At 43.5% G+C, this 18898-nt stretch overlaps 1 protein-coding gene and 1 long non-coding RNA gene across 5 annotated transcripts in view; one reads left to right on the top strand and one right to left on the bottom strand.

The window, feature by feature from the left end:
- The window catches only part of LPIN1 (lipin 1), a 101387-nt gene extending 87666 nt beyond the window's left edge, over positions 1-13721 (bottom strand). For 3 of the 4 annotated variants that reach the window (XM_058426302.1, XM_058426303.1, XM_032172234.2), the window contains exon 1: positions 13432-13721. The gene's annotated coding sequence lies outside the window, so the exon portion shown is untranslated. The remainder of the gene's footprint in view (positions 1-13431) is intronic. The other variant, XM_058426304.1, reaches the window with a different exon arrangement.
- A 139-nt stretch (positions 13722-13860) lies between these two features.
- LOC131380957 (uncharacterized) lies at positions 13861-17684 on the top strand. Its single transcript, XR_009209283.1, has 3 exons — positions 13861-13966; positions 15600-15908; positions 17267-17684. It is a non-coding gene; the product is annotated as an uncharacterized LOC131380957 (long non-coding RNA).
- Positions 17685-18898: the final 1214 nt, after the last annotated feature.

Below are 18898 nucleotides of genomic sequence, written 5' to 3'. Positions count from 1 at the left end.
TGTCTGTTCATATCCTTTGCCCACTTTTTGATGGGGTTGTTTGGTTTTTTTCTTGTAAATTTGTTAAGTTCCTTGTAGATTCTGGATGTTAGCCCTTTGTCAGATGGGTAGATTGCAAAAATTTTCTCCCATTCTGTAGGTTGCCTGTTCACTCTGATGATAGTTTCTTTTGCTGTGCAAAAGCTCTTTAGTTTAATTAGATCCCATTTGTCAATGTTGGCTTTTGTTGCCATTGCTTTTGGTGTTTTAGTCATGAAGTCTTTGCCCATGCCTATGTCCTGAATGGTATTGCCCAGGTTTTCTTCTTGGATTTTTATGGTTTTGCATCTTAGGTTTAAGTCTTTATTCCATCTTGAGTTAATTTTTGTATAAAGTGTAAGGAAGAGGTCCAGTTTCAGTTTTCTGCATATGGCTAGCCAGTTTTCCCAACACCATTTATTAAATAGGGAATCCTTTCCCCATTGCTTGTTTTTGTCAGGTTTGTCAAAGAGCAGATGGTTGTAGATGTCACACCCTCACTTCTAACCTGACATTACCTCGCTCCCTCCTCCTGGTCCACTTCTCTATACAGATGAGGTCCTTTGGCACACACTTCAGATCAGCACATCTGCGGTTAGCACTCCAGGCTTCATCCTTCTTCCCAGCTTTCCCCAGCCTTGTACTCCACAGTGCCTCCTTTGCCAGTCCCAGGGATGATACTCAAACTATTAGGCATGCCATGAACATGAGCCAATCAGAGTAGACACCAGTCACAGCAGAGCAGGGACCTGCTGGCTTATGGAGAGGGCTGCAAAGGGAAGGGGGCAAATCTAAGAAAAGAGATGAGATGGCAGGAATGAGGCCACTTAGGTGACTGGGGACAGTGACTGCAATGGGCATTTCTAAATTTCTAATATTTCAATCATTGCCAAGGTCATAGAAGTGTATACTGGGTGAATCTACCAAAGAAGAAAACATTTTTGGAATTGCTTTTTAGCTTCAACTGAGAAAGGCTTCTGCTATGGACTGAATTTTGTGCCCCCCAGAATTCATCTGTTGAAGCCCTAGTCCCCAGTGTGATGGTATGATGGGGTGGAGCCTTCAGGAGGTGATTAAGTTTAGATGAGCTCATGAGGGCAAGACCTCCATGATGGGATTTGTGCCCTTATAAGAAGAGGAGGAGACCAGATGTCACTCTGTGTCATGTGAGGACAGTGAGAGAAGGCAGCTGTCTGCAAGCCAAGGAAAGTGGGCATCACCAGAACCCAACCCTGCTGGCATCCCGGTGGCAGAGGTCCAGCCTCCAGAACCATGAGATAGAAATTTCTGTGTTTTAAGCCACCCAGCCTATGATATGTGTTCTAGCAGCCTGACCTAAGACAGCATTCTAAAGAGACCTGAAAGATGCTCATATCCTAAAGGGCATCAAAGTGGTTTCAAATCCACAAAATCAACCTGGACTGAAGGCACTCCAATGCTCAATTCTTCCCCAGGCTGGCCCAACACAGAGCTCACCAACCAGCCATAGAAACTGGAACCCCAAAGCTAAGGTGTCAGTCAGCTGAGTGATCAGTGTCTGGCCTCAGTGAGGGAAGCTGACTTCCACATAAAATCAGGTTTCTGCAAAGAAGACACTGTGCAACCTGTGACAGTACTAGGACACCTGAGCCAGCCCCCCGGAGTCATAGCTCAGCCACTAAATGCCTCAGCAGATAGACCTCTGAACCCAGTTAAGATAAAATCTACAGTGCTAAGTGATATAACCATTTCTCAGCTCTAAGGAATGAATTAAGAAAGCAGAAAGAGACTGAATTTGCTAACAAATCATCATTTCATGGGAAGAATGTAAATGCTGTTTGCCTATAGCCATACACTTTGGCACGTGCCTGTTGCCTGGAGCGTAACACAACCCCTTTCATCGCTGACCTAGAACCTAGGGTTGGTGAGGAGAGTAACTATACTCTGAGGACTTCATTCGTCTCACATTTCCCCTATTTCACAGTGTCCAGTGTATGCCAGACCCACAGAAAGGTCTCAGAAGACTTGTTGAAGGACTAATGGGTTGATTGGCTAAGTCAAGCTATCAAAGGAAAGGGACAAGACACTTGGGAGGGTTATTGTTGATCTTCTAGATTCAAATACATGTTCCTGTGTACTTAGGAAAGCGAAATTGAATTTTCCTTTAATCTAAAGCATAACATTAATATAATACATAACAAAACCACATACACCTAAAAGGAGCATCAAAGATGTAAGAGGAACATTATCCCCCTCCGAGGGTACCATGGAAACACTTTCTTTTTTTTTTTTGAGACAGAGTCTTACTCTGTCGGGCTGGAGTGCAGTGGCACAATCTCGGATCACTGCAACCTCTGCCTCCCAGGCTCAAGCAATTCTCCTGCCTCAGCCTCCCAAGTAGCTGGGATTACAGGCGTGTGCCACTATGCCTGGCTAATTTTTGTATTTTTAGTAGAGATGGGGTTTCACCATATTGGCTAGGCTGGTCTCGAACTCCTGACCTCAGGTAATCTGCCTGCCTCGGCCTCCCAAAGTACTGGGATTACAGGCATGAGCTACCACGCCCAGCCAGGAACACTTTCTGAATAACCTTCTGGTCTCTGCATCCCTTGTTCCTTCTGTCTCATCAAAGGAGCTGTGCAACTGTAGCTCAACTGTTCCTTTCTAATGCAAGGGTAAATACAAATCAAAAAATTGTTTCGCATTCTCTCTCATGCAATAAGGGAAAGAGACTGCCTTCCTCCCCCTTCTCTAAGAGCATGTACTGTAGTATATGTGTCACTGTAAATTCTTTCTCTGTCCCTTTGAGATGTTGTAAATCTTTTGAAAAGCTAAATAAGCCTGTGGCCACCTGTAAAACTCAGGAGTGTTTCCTAAGAGACCTGGAGGCCGCCTCTTTGAAATGTAAACATCAGGGAAGACAGCACCCCATCTCCTAACTTCCAGGAGAAGGTAAAAGAGAGCCTATCTGGCAGGAGACTTGCTCCAAGATGCAAAACTATCTCCTGTCTAGATGGATTTTTTTTCCCTCTTGAGTCTTGGGTAAAAGCAATTAGCGAATGCAGATTACCAGGTGAATTCGAGATGAACTGAGAAGGATAAAGGGTGCCATCAAGTGCTCTTACTTGAGGACTAGTTATGGTTCATCTTCAGAACATGTAAGCAATGGGTTGTATTTGCTTGGCTATAAAAAAGGGTGAGATTCTCTCTGTCACGTTATTATTACTATCATCCATCCCTCATCCTATGTGTTCTAAAGGGTGTGAGTGAGGACAGAAGAAAAGTTGGTCATTGGTTAGAGTTCCTCATGCTCTAACAGTAGCTTCGAAATGTCACATTGCAATGTGAATGAAGGTCTCTAATTTAATACAAACTGGTCTCTTTTGATTCATGGCCAAAGGCACAATACTCTTTCCTGTGTAGAATCATCAAGTGTGGTACAGGAGAAAGAACATAGGATTTGACATCAGAAAGGTTGGCTTTGTGTCTCAGCCCTGACCCTTACTAGCTGCGTGACTTTGTCAAGACATTTAATCATACTGAATTTCAGTTTGATTGTGTCAAGGAGATCTCTTGGATTCCTTTCATTGTTGCTTTTCACACAATGGAACTTGGGTGCTCACAATGTGCTGCTCTGTGGGGAGTGCCAAAAGGCTGTGGGCCTCCAGTCCTTGGAAAGAAAGCACAGTAGCTGGGTGCGGTGGCTCACGCCTGTAATCCCAGCACTTTGGGAGGCCGAGGTGGGAAGATTGCCTGAGGCCAGGAGTTCAAGACCAGCCTGGGCAACGTGGCAAAACCCTGTCTCTACTAAAAATACAAAAATTATCCAGGCGTGGTTGTGCACACCTGTAATCTCAGCTACTTGAGAGGTTAAGGCAGGAGAATTGCTTGAACCCAGGAGGTGGAGGTTGCAGTGAGCTGAGATCGCGCCACTGCACTCCAGCCTGGGCAAAACCAAGACCTTGTCAAAAAGAATAAAAAAAGAAAGAAAAGAAAAAGAAAGAAAGAGAGAGAGAGAGAGAAAGAAAGAGAGAGAAAGAAAGAAAAAAGAAAGAGAAAGAAAGAAAAGAAAGAAAGAGAAAGAAAGAAGAAAGAAAGAAAGAAAGAAAGAAAGGAAGAAAGAAAGAAAGAAAAGAAGGAAAACAGTATAGAGTCATGCAACTGGACAATTATTATGTGTGTATAGGACAATACTAATGCATGATTGTGTAGGCCAACTAGTGTTAGGGGTGTGTGTGTCTTTGTGTCCATACACTTTCACATTGCCACACTAAAACCAGATTCACCTGCCCAGGCTCCAGTGTATATGAGGTGTTAAAACATTCCTGGGAACATAGCAAGATAGAAAATCGATTTCACATAATCCTGCTTGGAAATAACACCCTATCTAGTTTCAGAAGGAATACTTGGATCAGCTATAGGGGGAAGGGAGTATAAACCATAGGACACATATTCAAATTAGATCAAGTGGTTGCTAAACCGACAGGTCATGGGTGCATTTTTCTGAGTGGAGAATAAACATTTCTGGGGAGTGGGAATGGAATTGTTAAGGTGGAAGAGCCAGGGATTGACCCCAGCAATTCCCCCCATCCGGTCTTTTCCCCCATGACTTTCCTTCCAAATATATGTGGAAATATTGGTCCAAGGGGACTCACAAGTTTTAGTTTGGCCCTCATACAAACACACACACACACACACACACAGAGAGAGAGAGACAGAAATGGACACTTGTAATTCTGGTTATTGTCTTTGGAACAGTCCATCAGGAAATTCAAGTTCTACACAAGAACAATGACCAGCTCTTTTGTTCTTTTTAAAATAGGGAGTCTCTATTTAGGTATCGGTAATAAGGCATATTTCACCACAGTGCAATGTGGCACAAGACGCATGCATCTTGGACACCAACCAGCAGGATTTTATTATGACATTGCCATTTATCAGGTGGTCCTCTGGCCTGACAGCAATTTACAAAAGGAGCTTACATTTATTTTTTTTTAATTTTATTATTATTATACTTTAAGTTTTAGGGTACATGTGCACAATGTGCAGGTTTGTTACATATGTATACATGTGCCATGTTGCTGTGCTGCACCCATTAACTCTTCATTTAGCATTAGGTATATCTCCTAATGCTATCCCTCCCCCCTCCCCCCACCCCAAAACAGTCCCCGGAGTGTGATGTTCCCCTTCCTGTGTCCATGTGTTCTCATTGTTCAATTCCCACCTATGAGTGAGAACATGCGGTGTTTGGTTTTTTGTCCTTGCAATAGTTTGCTGAGAATGATGGTTTCCAGTTTCATCCATGTCCCTACAAAGGACACGAACTCATCATTTTTTATGGCTGCATAGTATTCCATGGTGTATATGTGCCATATTTTCTTAATCCAGTCTATAATTGTTGGACATTTGGGTTGGTTCCAAGTCTTTGCTATTGTGAATGGTGCCGCAATAATTGAATACTGCTTTGGAATAGGTATTTCCAAACCCGTTGCAGACATTATCTAACCATTTGATCCTACAGCAACTTCTAGGTAAGTGCTATTATTATTTCTACAACCTGATAAGGAAACACATGTCACACAGAAAACAAAGACAGCTGGGAATAAAGTCTAGGTCTGTCTGTCAGTCCCTGACTTCAAGGATGTTATAATCTAGACTAGGTAGCTCTGAACCAGAAGTCCAAAGGGTCCACAGATACAAGGCAGAAGCCAGAACTTGGATGTGGGAAAATTACATCTTAATTTCACTAACTTCTAACTGAAATGTAGTATTTCTTTCCATTATAAATATAGGTAACAAATGGCAATAGTATTAATGATACACACGACCACCACCTCCAACAACAACAAAATAACAGATATGTTCACACCACATCAAAGTTGTTGCAGATATTGCAAGATATTACATACACTCATCATTACTTAAAAATTGTGCTTGTCAATTGCAACAAAAGCCAGAATTGACAAATGGAATCTAATTAAAGAACTTCTGCACAGCAAAAGAAACCAACATCAGAGTGAACAGGCAACCTACAGAATGGGAGAAAATTTTTGCAATCTACCCATCTGACAAAGGTCTAATATCCAGAATCTACAAGGAACTTAAACAAATTTACAAGCAAGAAAAAAACCAAACAACCCCATCAAAAAGTGGGCAAAGGATATGAACAGACACTTCTCAAAAGACATGTATGCAGCCAACAAACATATGGAAAAAAAAAAACTCATCATCACTGGTCACTAGAGAAATGCAAATCAAAACCACAATGAGATACCATCTCAGGCCACTTGGAAAGGCGATGATTAAAAAGTCAGGAAACAATAGATGCTGGCGAGGCTGTGGAGAAATAGGAATGCTTTTACACTGCTGGTGGGAGTGTAAACTAGTTCAACCATTGTGGAAGACAATGTAGCGATTCCTCAAGGATCTACAACCAGAAACGCCATTTGACCCAGCAATCTCATTACTGGGTATATACCCAAAGGATTATAAATCATTCTACTATAAAGACACATGCACACGTATGTTTATTGCAGCACTGTTTACAATAGCAAAAACTTGGAACCAACCCAAATGCCCATCAATGATAGACTGGATAAAGAAAAAGTGGCACATATACACGATGGAATACTATGCAGCCATAAAAAAGAATGAGCTCATGTCCTTTGCAGGGACATGGATGAAGCTGGAAGCCATCATTCTCAGCAAACTAACACAGGAACAGAAAACAAAACACTGCATGTTCTCACTCATAAGTGGGAGTTGAACAATGAGAACACATGGACACAGGGAGGGGAACAACACACACCAGGGCCAGTCAGGGGGTGGGGGGCAAGGGGAGGGAGAGCACTAGGACAACTACTTAACGCATGCGGGGCTTAAAACCTAGATAACGGGTTGATGGGTGCAGCAAACCACCAGGGCACATGTATACCTATGTAAAAAACCTGCACGTTCTGCACATGTATCCCAGAACTTAAAGTAAAATAATTTTTTTTAATTGTGTTTGTTATTAAACCTACTGCAGGAGCAAAAACACTGAAGAGGTCAGCCCTCTGAAAACCAAGGGCAGGGTGCCTGCCTACCACTGAGTCTTAGCACAGCAGAGAATTTCTTCCCCTCCCCGTCCCACATCATCAAGCTGACTAGAACAAGAGCAGCAGAACAGGAGAGTGACACGCAGAAAGACACTCTCCAAGGTGTAGTGCAGAGGGTAGGTCCAAAGCTGATGTCAAGCAGGTACTCCTCTGACAAACCAAACTGCACCCTAAAATATGAGGTACTTCCGCAGGAAGTGACGGCTGTGCTGCACGGAGGGCAGCAATAGCAACAATGAACTTCAAGCCTAGCCCAGCTTCTACCTAGAGTAACTTAAGCCCCCAACAGCAAAAGCCTACCATTAGAAAAAGCAGAAACAGCACCATTTCCAGAGGGAAGAAAAAATGGTGTTCATTTCCACAGTTCTACACAAGATGTCCAGCTTTCAAGAGAAAATTATAAAGCAAAGAAAAAGGCAAGAAGAACACACTTCCAGGAGACAGCAATACTAACTAGTCTCAGCTATGACACAGATGCTGGAACTATCAGACATGGACTTTTTAAATAAAAGTTATGCTTAATACGTTGATATCTCTAATTGCATAAGGTATACAATGTAACAGATGAGATGAGGTGTGCAGTAGATGGGGTCAGATGAAAACCTTCACAGGAGACAGAAGAACTGGAAGCACCAAGTCAAAATGTCAGAAACGAAACTGTCCTAACAAAGGTGAGCAACGGCCTCAGCGGGCTCCTCAGGAAACTCAATGCAGGGATGAAAGAATCACTGAAGCTGGAGGTAGGTAACAGAAATTGCCCAAACTGAAACACAGAGGAAAACGGAGTGAGAACAAAAAAAGAAACCAAACAGGAATGGGGCATCGAAGAGCTGTGGGTTGATATCAACATACGTGAAATGGAATCTAAGGAGGCGAAGAGAAAGAGAGAAAGAGTAGGGTGGAATAAACAATAAATAATAGCCTAATTAAATAGCCTAAAATAATAGCCTGAATAAATTAAAAATAAATAATAGACTAGAATTTTCTAAAATTAATTACAGACACCAAACTATAGGTCCAAGAAGCCCAGAGAATACCAAACAATCAAGTAGGTTAAATATCAGCACACACTCACACATGCACACACACAGAGGCATTTGCTATTTGAAATTAAAATGAATTTAAATGAAAACAAAATTTTATATTTGAAATTAAAATAATAAAGGCAAAGAGAACATCTTGAAGGCAGCCAGAGAAAAGGCAAATCATATAGAGCAACAGGGTAAGAATTACAACAGACTTCTCATCAGAAACCACATAAGACAGCCAGAGAGCAAATATTGTAGACTTTGCGGGTCACATGGTCTCTGTTGCACCTGCTCTACTCTGCCATTAATTATAGTGCAAAAGCAGCCATGGACAAGATATAACCAAATGGGCATTTTGGTTATAACCAAATGGTATAGATATAACCAAATGGGCAAAAAGATATAACCAAATGGGCAATTTGCTCCAGTAAAACTTGATTTACAACACAAACGGCAGACCAGATATGGCCCATGTGTCATTGTTTACCAATCCCAGGTCTAACGCAAAAACAGTAGCAATGCTCTGTATGTTAATTGCGTACGTGGAAGTAAAAGCAGACAGGATTGGAGGAAAGACTTGGGAATATATGATTGTAAGATCTTCCTCCTTTACGTAAAGTGCTATAATTATTATTTTAAGGTAAATTATAATTTTTTCCACTTTTTAAAAATTTTACTTTAAGTTCTGGGATACATGTGCAGAACATGCAGGTTTGTTACATAGGTATACATGTGCCATGGTGGTTTGCTGCACCCATCAACCCATTAGCTAGGTTTTAGGCCCCACATGCATTAAGTATTTGTCCTAATGCTCTCCCTCCTCTTGCCCCCCATCCCCGACAGGCCCTGGTGTGTGATGTTCCCCTCCCTGTGTCCATGTGTTCTCATTGTTCAATCTGGACATAGGCATAGGCAAAGACTTCATGACTAAAACACCAAAAGCAATTGCAACAAAAGCCAATATTGACAAATGGGATCTAATCAAACTAAAGAGCTTCTGCACAGCAAAAGAAACTACCCTCAGAGTGAACAGGCAGCCTACAGAATGGGAGAAAATTTTTGCAAGCTACCCATCTCACAAAGGTCTAACATCCAGAATCTACAAGGAACTTACACATATTTTAAGATAAATTATAATTAAAGATATGAATTAGAGGTATTTTGAGCAATCACTAAAAAGTATTTAAGAGATATATAGAATAAATCAATAGGGAGATAGAATCAAAGTAGTTAACCCAAGTGAAGGGAAAAAAAGAGAAAAAAAACAAAGAACAGATAGCACAAATATAAAACAGCTAGGCCAGGCACAATGGCTCATACCTGTGATCCCGGCACTTTGGGAGGCAGATGGCTTGAGCTCAGGAGTTTGAGACCAGCCTGGGCAACATGGCGAAACCCCATCTCTACCAAAAATACAAAAACTTAGCCGGGTGGGGTGGCACGCATCTGTGGTCCCAGCTACTTGGGAGGCTGAGGTGGGAGGCTTGTTTGAACCTGCGGAGGGGGAGGTTGCAGTGGGTCAAGATCATACCAGTGCACTCTAGCCTGGGTGACAGAATGAAACTGTCTAAAAAATTTTTTTTAATAAAACAAGTAGTAAGATAGAGGATTTAAATCCAGCTATGTCAAAAATCACAATGAATATACCAGTTAAAAGACAGAGATTGTCAGATTGGATAAAAAAGCAAGACCCAGCTGTATAATGTCTACGGGAAACCTGCCTTAAATATTAGCACGGAACTGTGATGTGGATACATGACTCTATGCATTGGTCCAAACTCACAGAACTCTACACTACAAAGAATATTACTGTTATAAAAATGTTAAAAACCAAATGGGATGTGGTAGTAAAGATGGCATGCAGACTGACAAGTGAATCTCTCGGTATCACACATGAATCTCATAACTACACCAAGGAGAGCAGAGTAGAAAGGAGCTGGCCTAAGTGACTCTGGCAAAAAGTGTTTCAACTGGGTGCCATAAGGCAGAAGACAAAAAAACTGTACAGCAAACCCACAAAATCCCTGGGTACAAAAAGTCGGCCCTCCGTATCTGCAGGTTCCACATCTCACGAATGCTGTTATTTGTCGACCTGCAGTTGGTTGGATCCATGGATGTGGAACTGGTGGATACGGAGGGCTAACTGTACTTTATTTGGGTACTAGGATTGAAAAAATAAGTAAATCAATTTCAGATAATAGGAGCAGAGTTTCTCATTGTTGGAGAAAGAAGTTGCAAATAAGGAAAGTGGGAAGGTAAATGTACCTTGTGGTCTGAATTGGAGTCAGATATAAACTCGTGGATTTTAAAATATAGCAAGATGATAGATTAGATGGATGGATGGATAAAGCAGAGGTGCATGTGTGTATTCATGGTTCCTATAATAAATATATTTTCTCTTTTCCACTGAGAGGGACTAGAAGCAGTGACACCCTACTAGCAGTGAGCACACAAGCACCTCACATCTTGGTTTTCCAATAAAAAGGATCACTGGAGAACTGACTGATTCCAGGGCCAGAGCAGACAAAACGCCACATGAGCCTGGAGGCTCTTGTGGTAAGGAGGTGCCAAAAAGAAAAGAAAAGAAACAAGCGAGCAAAGATGTTGAAAGAACACAGGAGATTACATTAGAACCAAAATAAGTTCTAAGATAGAAAAATCCATACTGATATAAATAATAACTGAATAAAACAATGAATGGTGAAGATGCTACTTTTCCTTAAAGAATTCCCGTTAGTACATGTAGAAAGAAAGAGGGAAACAAAATCACTAGAATGCCCCATTAATCACTACTGCAGCAGGATCCACTAAGGGAAACTAAGGCAAATGGATGAAGGTAAAGAAAAGAGGGGATATTAACATAGTCTCAAATATTTCTAGTGATTAAAAGGGAAATTACAGTGGAGACATCCCTTTAATCAAGTGTTCAGGGTTGACACCTCCAGCACGGCATGTCCGCACCACGTGCCCAACAGGCACTGAAAAGGGCACGTGCCTTTGTGGCTTTCATCCCAATAATACATAATCGTGAAAAACATTATACAAACCTGAATTGAGGGACCCTCTAACAAGGTAACCGACGAGCGTGCTTCAAAAGTGTCAAGATCATGAAAGACTAGGAGAGAAGAGGGAACTGTCACAGCTTGGAGGAGACTGCAGAGGCATGACAATTCACTACATTAAGGATCGTGGATCAGACCTTGGACCAGAAAACCTACACTAGTAGAAAAACTGGCAACATTTGAATCAATTCTATGGCTTATTTTAAAAAAAATAATAACTGGCTCAACATTGCCACATAGCTTACTATCACATGATTGCTAAAGTCCCAGAGGCTCGAGGAGTTTGGGAGGGGGAGGAGGGCTGACAGGGTGCTGGGGTGGGAAGAGAGGCTGAGGCTGCTCTTAAACAGATGGGATCTGATCCAGACCTGGAGGAGCTTTGGATGACAACTAGGATAGATGAGCAGAGAAGAGATGGGGGGCAGGGGAGAGCGTGGCTGGGAGTAACAGTGGAGCAACATGTTTAGCAAATCTTAGGTAATGGGAAATTTCAAAATGTATTTAGGATTCACTTGCAGGTTATCAAACAGCCCTATGGGTTTGTTGAGCTGTTAATATGGGAAGACAGACGGAGACCGATTCGTCATGGCCTCAGATGGCAGCCTAAGGAGTTAGCATTTTGTCCTGAAGGTCCGGGAAAGCCATTAAAAGCTTCTAAGCAGAAAGTAAAACATTATGAAACCTCTGTTTTATTAAATGAATCTGGCTCTGGCGGACATTTCATATGCCGGGCAGCAGCTGAGGTAGAAAGGGCTTCTGATGGTCCAGATGGTTGGTGATCAGGTCAAGCCATCATCATGAATTGATTGCCATGGAGAACTGATGAAGGGACAGTGCATTTCCATCATCTTGAGTCTATGAGAATGGATCACTCCAGCAATAATGCCGCCAATCACCACACAGGCTCAAGGTGGGGCCACAGCAGCCTCTCTGCAGTGTGTTAAGTCCTGATCCCGCCCTGTGAGATGAGAGTCCTTGTAGCTTTATCTCTTAAATGTCCTTCTTGGATTTAGGAAAGCTGAATCTTCATTTGTTTCCACATTCATCCATAAAAGAAGGGCAAGAAATCCAGGGAGAAAAAAGTGATTCCGGGATTGTGCCCATGTGTTTCCCTGCCAGGAGCCCTGGAGTGTCAGACCACGCTGGCTGGCTATTTTGAAAAGTCTCTGACAGCCACCTTTTCCCAACTCAGAAACAAAACAGAACAAACAAAAAAATCTATCACTTTAAAATCCCAGTGGAATTGCGCTTCCTATAAATGTGTTTTTGCTGATTGTTTTTGCATGATTAATGGTTCCCAGGGTTACATAAAATTCTAGGGACCCCTCTTTCCCATGGAGAGGGAAAGAGGATCAAGTCAGGAAAGGGTGAGGGGGCCCAGAGACAGACGTCACCTACTTCCAACCGTGCTGTGGGCTCTCTCTGGGTCCTGGTTTGGGAATTGAAGTTTCTATACCTATTGTTCTCATCCCTCTAAAAGGAATTAGGCTCTGAGGATTCCTGTCAGCATCCAACTTGGAGAGTTCCCTGTCCCTGAAAATACTCTCAACATCACAGGCTGGCCCATGCATCTAATGGCAGTTCCTTAGCATTCCCCATGTTTGTTTGTTTTTGTTTTGTTTTTGAGACGGAGTCTCGCTCTGTCCCCCAGGCTGGAGTGCAGTGGCATGATCTCAGCTCACTGCAGGCTCTGCCTCCTGGGTTCACGCCATTCTCCTTCCTCAGCCTCCCGAGTAGCTGGGACTACAGGCACCCACCAACACGCCCGGCTAATTTTTTGTATTTTTAGTAGAGGCGGGATTTCACCGTGTTAGCCAAGATGGTCTCGATCTCCTGACCTCGTGATCCGCCCGTCTCTGCCTCCCTAAGTGCTGGGATTACAGGTGTGAGCCACCGCACCCAGCCACGCATTCCCCATGTTAATAAAATACTGGGGAAAAAAATTATTGTCTACATTAGAATTTTACAAATGTGGATCATAGTTTATCATTCTTACAAGAATTCCTTGAGAAAGCATCCAGTTACAATGAAAAGCTGGCGAGACCTGTCTAAAAGCCCAGAGCGAACCAGCAAATGGAGAACAGAATCAAAACTCCCCATCTTGTTGCACGGCTCCAGTCTCCCCTAATTCCAGTCACTGCCCCCTTCAGCAAGCCAGGGCCTGAGAAGCCCGATGGGGGACATGTTGACCTGCGTCACCGGGAAGCTCTGGAAGCATCGTGATTCCCCACCCTCCCTGCCTGCCCTTTACCTTAGCTTTCAGAGGAAAGTCTCATCTCCCCATCAGAAGGTACATTGTCAGGACCCGGCTCAGCTTCCATTAACTTCAGATAAAGGCCCCTGCTCATGGGAACCTGGGTCTCCTGGTGGATTCTCCTTTTTCTTCTGATTTTCTAGTTCTCAGCAGGCTGGGCCACCACTGGGTGGCTGCTGTTAGGACAGGCGTGGCTGGCCCCGGTCTTGCCCTTCATCTCTCTTCCCTCCTGTTCCTTCCCTCAGGCCGCCTCCTCGCCTCCCATCCTCTCTCCCTCTCCAGCTTGCTCTCATCTGTGCCCTGTGCATGGGCTCTCCTGGGAAAGGCCATTGTTGGGTGGCAGGATTCTGATGCCCCCCACGGGGACTATGACATCAGCATTTGGTGGTGCTCAGAGGAGGAGAGAAAGAGATGAAGAGGAGTGAGCAAGGCTTCAGGAGGGGGCGCGCAGGAGACCAGCCCTGGATTCAGATTTGAGCCTGGTCCACACCAGAGGCCGATAGAAGGCTTGGATTACAGAAGGGTCAGGTTCGTTCACGAAATCAAATTTCTCTTCACTGATTTCTGAATTCACAGCAAGCTAACTAGAAGAGATTTTTAATTCAGAATGCTGCACTCCAACAAACTGAGAAAAACATTGAGGGAGGGAATTACGGAAATTTGATGTATCTACTAAGTTTGATATTGAGATTTTTGTAATAAATGTTGTTGAATAAAAAAGGCATCAAGCTCCTATATATGAGCTCTTTGAAATGCCTAAATCAGAGAGATAAAATGATGAATAATTACAGTATACAATTTTTGAATTATTGTCCAGTCAACTAAAATTAGAAGTTTTTAACATGCTAAAATGGAAAGTTATTCAACAGAATGGAATCCTTTAAAATATGACGGAACTGCCACTTAAGCATCAGAAGTCTGCTCAGGTGTGACCCTGGGAGCCCAAACTTTTCACAGAACAGCAAGGAACATCCCTGTGCTCCTCCTTCTTAGTCTTTTTTTTTTTTTTTTTTTAGAGGGAGTCTCGCTCTGTCGCCCAGGCTGGAGTGCAGTGGCGTGATCTCGGCTCACTGCAAGTTCTGCCTCCCGGGTTCTCGCCATTCTCCTGCCTCGGCCTGCCGAGTAGCTGGGACAACAGGTGCCCGCCACCACGCCCAGCTAATTTTTTGTATTTTTAGTAGAGACGGGTTTTCACCGTGTTAGCCAGGATGATCTCCATCTCCTGACCTCGTGATCTGCCCACCTCGGCCTCCCAAAGTGCTGGGATTACAGGTGTGAGCCACCATGCCCGGCCCTCCTTCCCAGTCATTACATAGATGCTTAGGATTCGAGGGGGTTTTCTTCTCATTAGCAAGACTTAGGCACAACCACTATGCCTAGTACCAAATCTCTACATTCAGGATAGAAGGTGCAACTTAGAAATATCAGTTCATGAACCATGGGTCATCTCACTCTTTGGGAAAATGCAGAGTCAAGCCAACTCTCTTGATCTTCCAGGCATACAAAACCTGCCTTGTCTCTCCCCACTTTGAACAGTGCTTTTGAACTTTGATGGAAAAGCCACATTTGGAAGGTAAATTCTTACAGGGAAGAGATTTTTTTTTCTTTTGTCTCTAGTTCATGGTACCTTGGATAGATGCGTGTTCACCGCAGAGTCCTACAAAGCGTGCTGTAATGTTCAAAGGCAGGGCAGTAGGTTCTAGTAACAGCGTGGGATTTGTACGTTGCTTTGTTGACTTTTTATTATGCAACAGCACCTTTTAAGTCATGTGCTAATCTAGCACATTCAATTGTCCTATATAAGAGAATGTGATTGTTCCTAAAATATTCACCAATCATTTGTTCTAAGTGCTAGGCTCTTCTGTAGTATTTCCAGACCTTCCTTATTAAAATTTGGGAGCTAAAAAACATTCACTTGCTTCTGAAATCATGATTCTCATCCTCAGAAGTGTACAGTATTCTACTGAGACTGCAAGGGGTGTTACTGAAGCCTGCATGTTCAATGGGCTACAAGATTCCGGCTTATGGAACACTCCCGCCAGCCTTAGTAGAGTAAGATCACGTAGCTTTGCATTTTCCCAACCCTGTGATCTTGGGCTGCACAAATACATACCTATTAGCCTGAAACAAAGGAATTCATTTCCCCTGGGCTTCTCTGCAGGTCATACCACCCTTAACAAACTGCAGTCCCTACTGGCCATTACACCGCAGAGCCGTGAGGATGATGGATCTCCTGTTTGGAAGAGAACGACCCAGGACGACAGGGGTGGCCAAACCATGGTCTAAATATGATATCTGAAGATGCTTAATCTACAAAAGAAAATCCAGTGTGAGGAATAGGAGATGGAAATGTGGAGGCCTAGTGTCTAAGGGCTGGCATTCAGGAGAAGAATTACATTTGTCTGTAATCTCAAAGGCTAGGAAGGATGGAGCTGGATGGATTTGGGATCACCATGAAAAGGACCTATGAGTAAGTCAGGCTGGCGTCGAGGTGATCTGGAAGCCCCCAGCTGCACCCTCAGTTGGAAAGGGGCTGTGGAGGGGTCTTGAATATGACTTAGCAAATGGAGCTAGATTCCTTCAATGCTCCATCCAGCCCTAAGTCAATGAAATAGCTCCCTCCTTCTTTTTCTCTGTCTTCCAAACTGAACTACTGTATCTCTTGCAAAACCAATTGGATAATTCTGTGCTAAGCTTCCTGTCTCCCACCCTGAGCAACCACAGATGAATGATGGTTGTTGCAGAGATGGGCAAGTCTGGCTTCTGAGAGCTGCCATGGAACTTCTCTGTGCTGAGCTGGCATTAGCTCCTCTCCTCTCCCCTCCCCACCCTGCTTAGAGGATGCTCTCCACATTTGGAGGTTTGTGTCACTCTTCTAGGTGACCAGGGCTTCTGTCCCATGAGAAGAGAAGGGACAGGAGGACTCTGTCTGAAGGTTCTGAGTTTCAGATTTGCCCATGGGCCAGACATCAGGCTCTATCCATGAGGTGACCCAAGTTGCCAGAGGAAAAGTGTCTGTCCCCAATCTCCACATTAAATTTGCCCTGGGCCTCAACCAAACTCTACACTTTTTCTTCCTAGAACAGTGAGGATATAGGCCCAGTTAAAAAAAATATCCCACAGGTCTTTCTGGAGTCTGGGGTGTGCTGGACAGGGTGTGGGGAACTGGGGACCTGGGTTCTGGTTAGTTCTCTGTCCCTTACTATGAGACCCTGCACAAGTCATCTGGGGACCTCAGTCCTCACACTGGAAAGTGACACAATGGGAAACAGAGGACCACCAGGACAGCTTTTAGCCATGACCTATAATTAACATCTCTATGATGTGACTTCACAGGCACAGATCATCTTGCATCCTCACCCCTGACACACACACACACACACACACACACACACACACACACGCATGCAGTACAGTAACTGTCGATCTCAGGTCCGAGATACCCCAGAGCATCTCTATTCATCTCAAGGGATATTGATATCATTTCCGAAGAAGGAATTAATGTGAGTTCACCTGATTTTAAAATAGGTAACATCCCACCCAATACTTTCTCCTCTCCCTCCCCTGGGGACGTGTAAGTGAAGATTCAGGCACAGCTAACCTAATTGGAGGAAGTTCTAAGCAGAGTACAGCACAGTCTAGATAAGGAATCAGTTGGGAGTTTCTGGAATCTCAAATGGAAGAGAGGGAGGCAGTCAGAGAGCAGGGCGTGGGCAGACAAGGACTCGCTCTGTCCTAACATTACTCAGTCTGAATTCTCTTCCCTCACACCTTGCTTCATATGCCTAACCTGACACCGTACATCTGCTTGGTCTTTGCTCAACTCAGCTGCAGCATCCTCAGGAGACAGCTGGATCAGCTAGAGAGCTTCAGAACGACACACATCACTCTGCCAGACACCCACATTGCTCCAGCTCCAGCATCCGACATCTGACCACGTGTCGGCAGCCACCGCTGCCCTGGCTCCACCATTTCTCCCCAGGTCTAAGCTTAAGCTGCACTGCATTGCTTCCATTTCTTCGTGCTTGCTCTGTTCCCTTCTACCACAGGGGCTTTGTGCAAGCTCAGCCTCAACATGGATCTTCCCCCTTCTTCACCTGGTCAACAGCCACTCATTCTTCAACCTTAGTTCAAGCATCACCAACCTCCCAGGCTATGTCAGTTCTCCCTGTTAGACACCCTGGGTTTTCCACATATCTTTTATTCAAAGTAGTTACATATTAAAACATTCCATTTGTGCATACAATTATTGTAGAATTACTTCCCAACAGACAAGTGCTATAGGAAGGAAGAGACCTTTTCTGCTTAAGTATCTAGTGCAGTGCCTGGCCCTTAACAGGTGCTCAACAAAAATTTTTAAATGAATGCTTAAATACCATATCATGGGTCATGTCTGGTTGCAAAAAGATATTCATCATAATAAAAATAATAAACTATAATTAAAATATACTCATCATCATAAAAATAAATGAACTAGGCATATACTGGTGTTAAAGGTATCATTGCCTTTATTGCGGGCCATTTTAGGATGCAAGGCACAATAGGGGTAAACAATTAAGAGAGATTTCTGTGGTCTAGGAATACAAGATCTAGTAAATATATAATGTCTCCAGCAAGAGAAAGGAGGGCAAGCAAGTCAGAGCAAGCTGCCCACTGGGGTGGGAGAAGGGAATGATAAAAGGGAGGATTGGAAATATACACTAAAATGAACCACTAATACAACGTTTCTATTCACAACTCAGAATTCACCGAACAAAAAATGACCATTCTGTATACGATTCCAATTAAATGCATTATTGTTGTATCTGATTGTGCAAGTGCCTGTCACTAATCCATGCCACAATGATTCACGCTTAAAAAAAAAAAAAAGCAATTGGCTATAAGGGCCACCACAGTGCATTTCTAGATAAGAGCTCAGTGACCGTTAAGGGGCACCTGCATAAGAGCTCCATTAACAATGCTAGGCAAGGAAGAAAACCCCAGGGCAGATGCCAGACGGAGCAAGAGACAAACATGCATTTATTTTCCGTTTACTCCAGATAGCCCATTAAATTTCAAGGAAACTTCGGAATTTAAAACTCACAGAAATGTAGAGAACAGGAGAGGCATCTTCAATGGAGAAGATACGTCATCAAATTTGGAAAGTGAAAGCAAAGGGAAAGTCTGACTAAAATAACATAGAGCAAGCTATACCCTGGACTTCCTGCAAAGGGGGCTGCAGTGAGGGAGGGGCCCATCTGCCCACAGAACTCAAGCAGGCACTGGCCTCAGGAGCCTCAGATAAGAGCCAGCTCCTGGACTTTTTATTCCAGAATGAACTCTACCAGTTGGAGCTTCCAGGCAAGCTTTTTATCCCGTCCATGCTAAATAAAAACAACCACAAAGTGCCAGGCATTTGAGGAAACCCTGCAATGTGAAAGAGGAAAAATAACAAACATGGGAAACAATTCCAGAATAAAT

Source organism: Hylobates moloch, unplaced genomic scaffold, assembly GCF_009828535.3.
Source record: "Hylobates moloch isolate HMO894 unplaced genomic scaffold, HMol_V3 SCAFFOLD_13, whole genome shotgun sequence".
Lineage (NCBI taxonomy): Eukaryota > Metazoa > Chordata > Mammalia > Primates > Hylobatidae > Hylobates > Hylobates moloch.
This window is presented reverse-complemented; position numbering and strand designations above follow the sequence as displayed.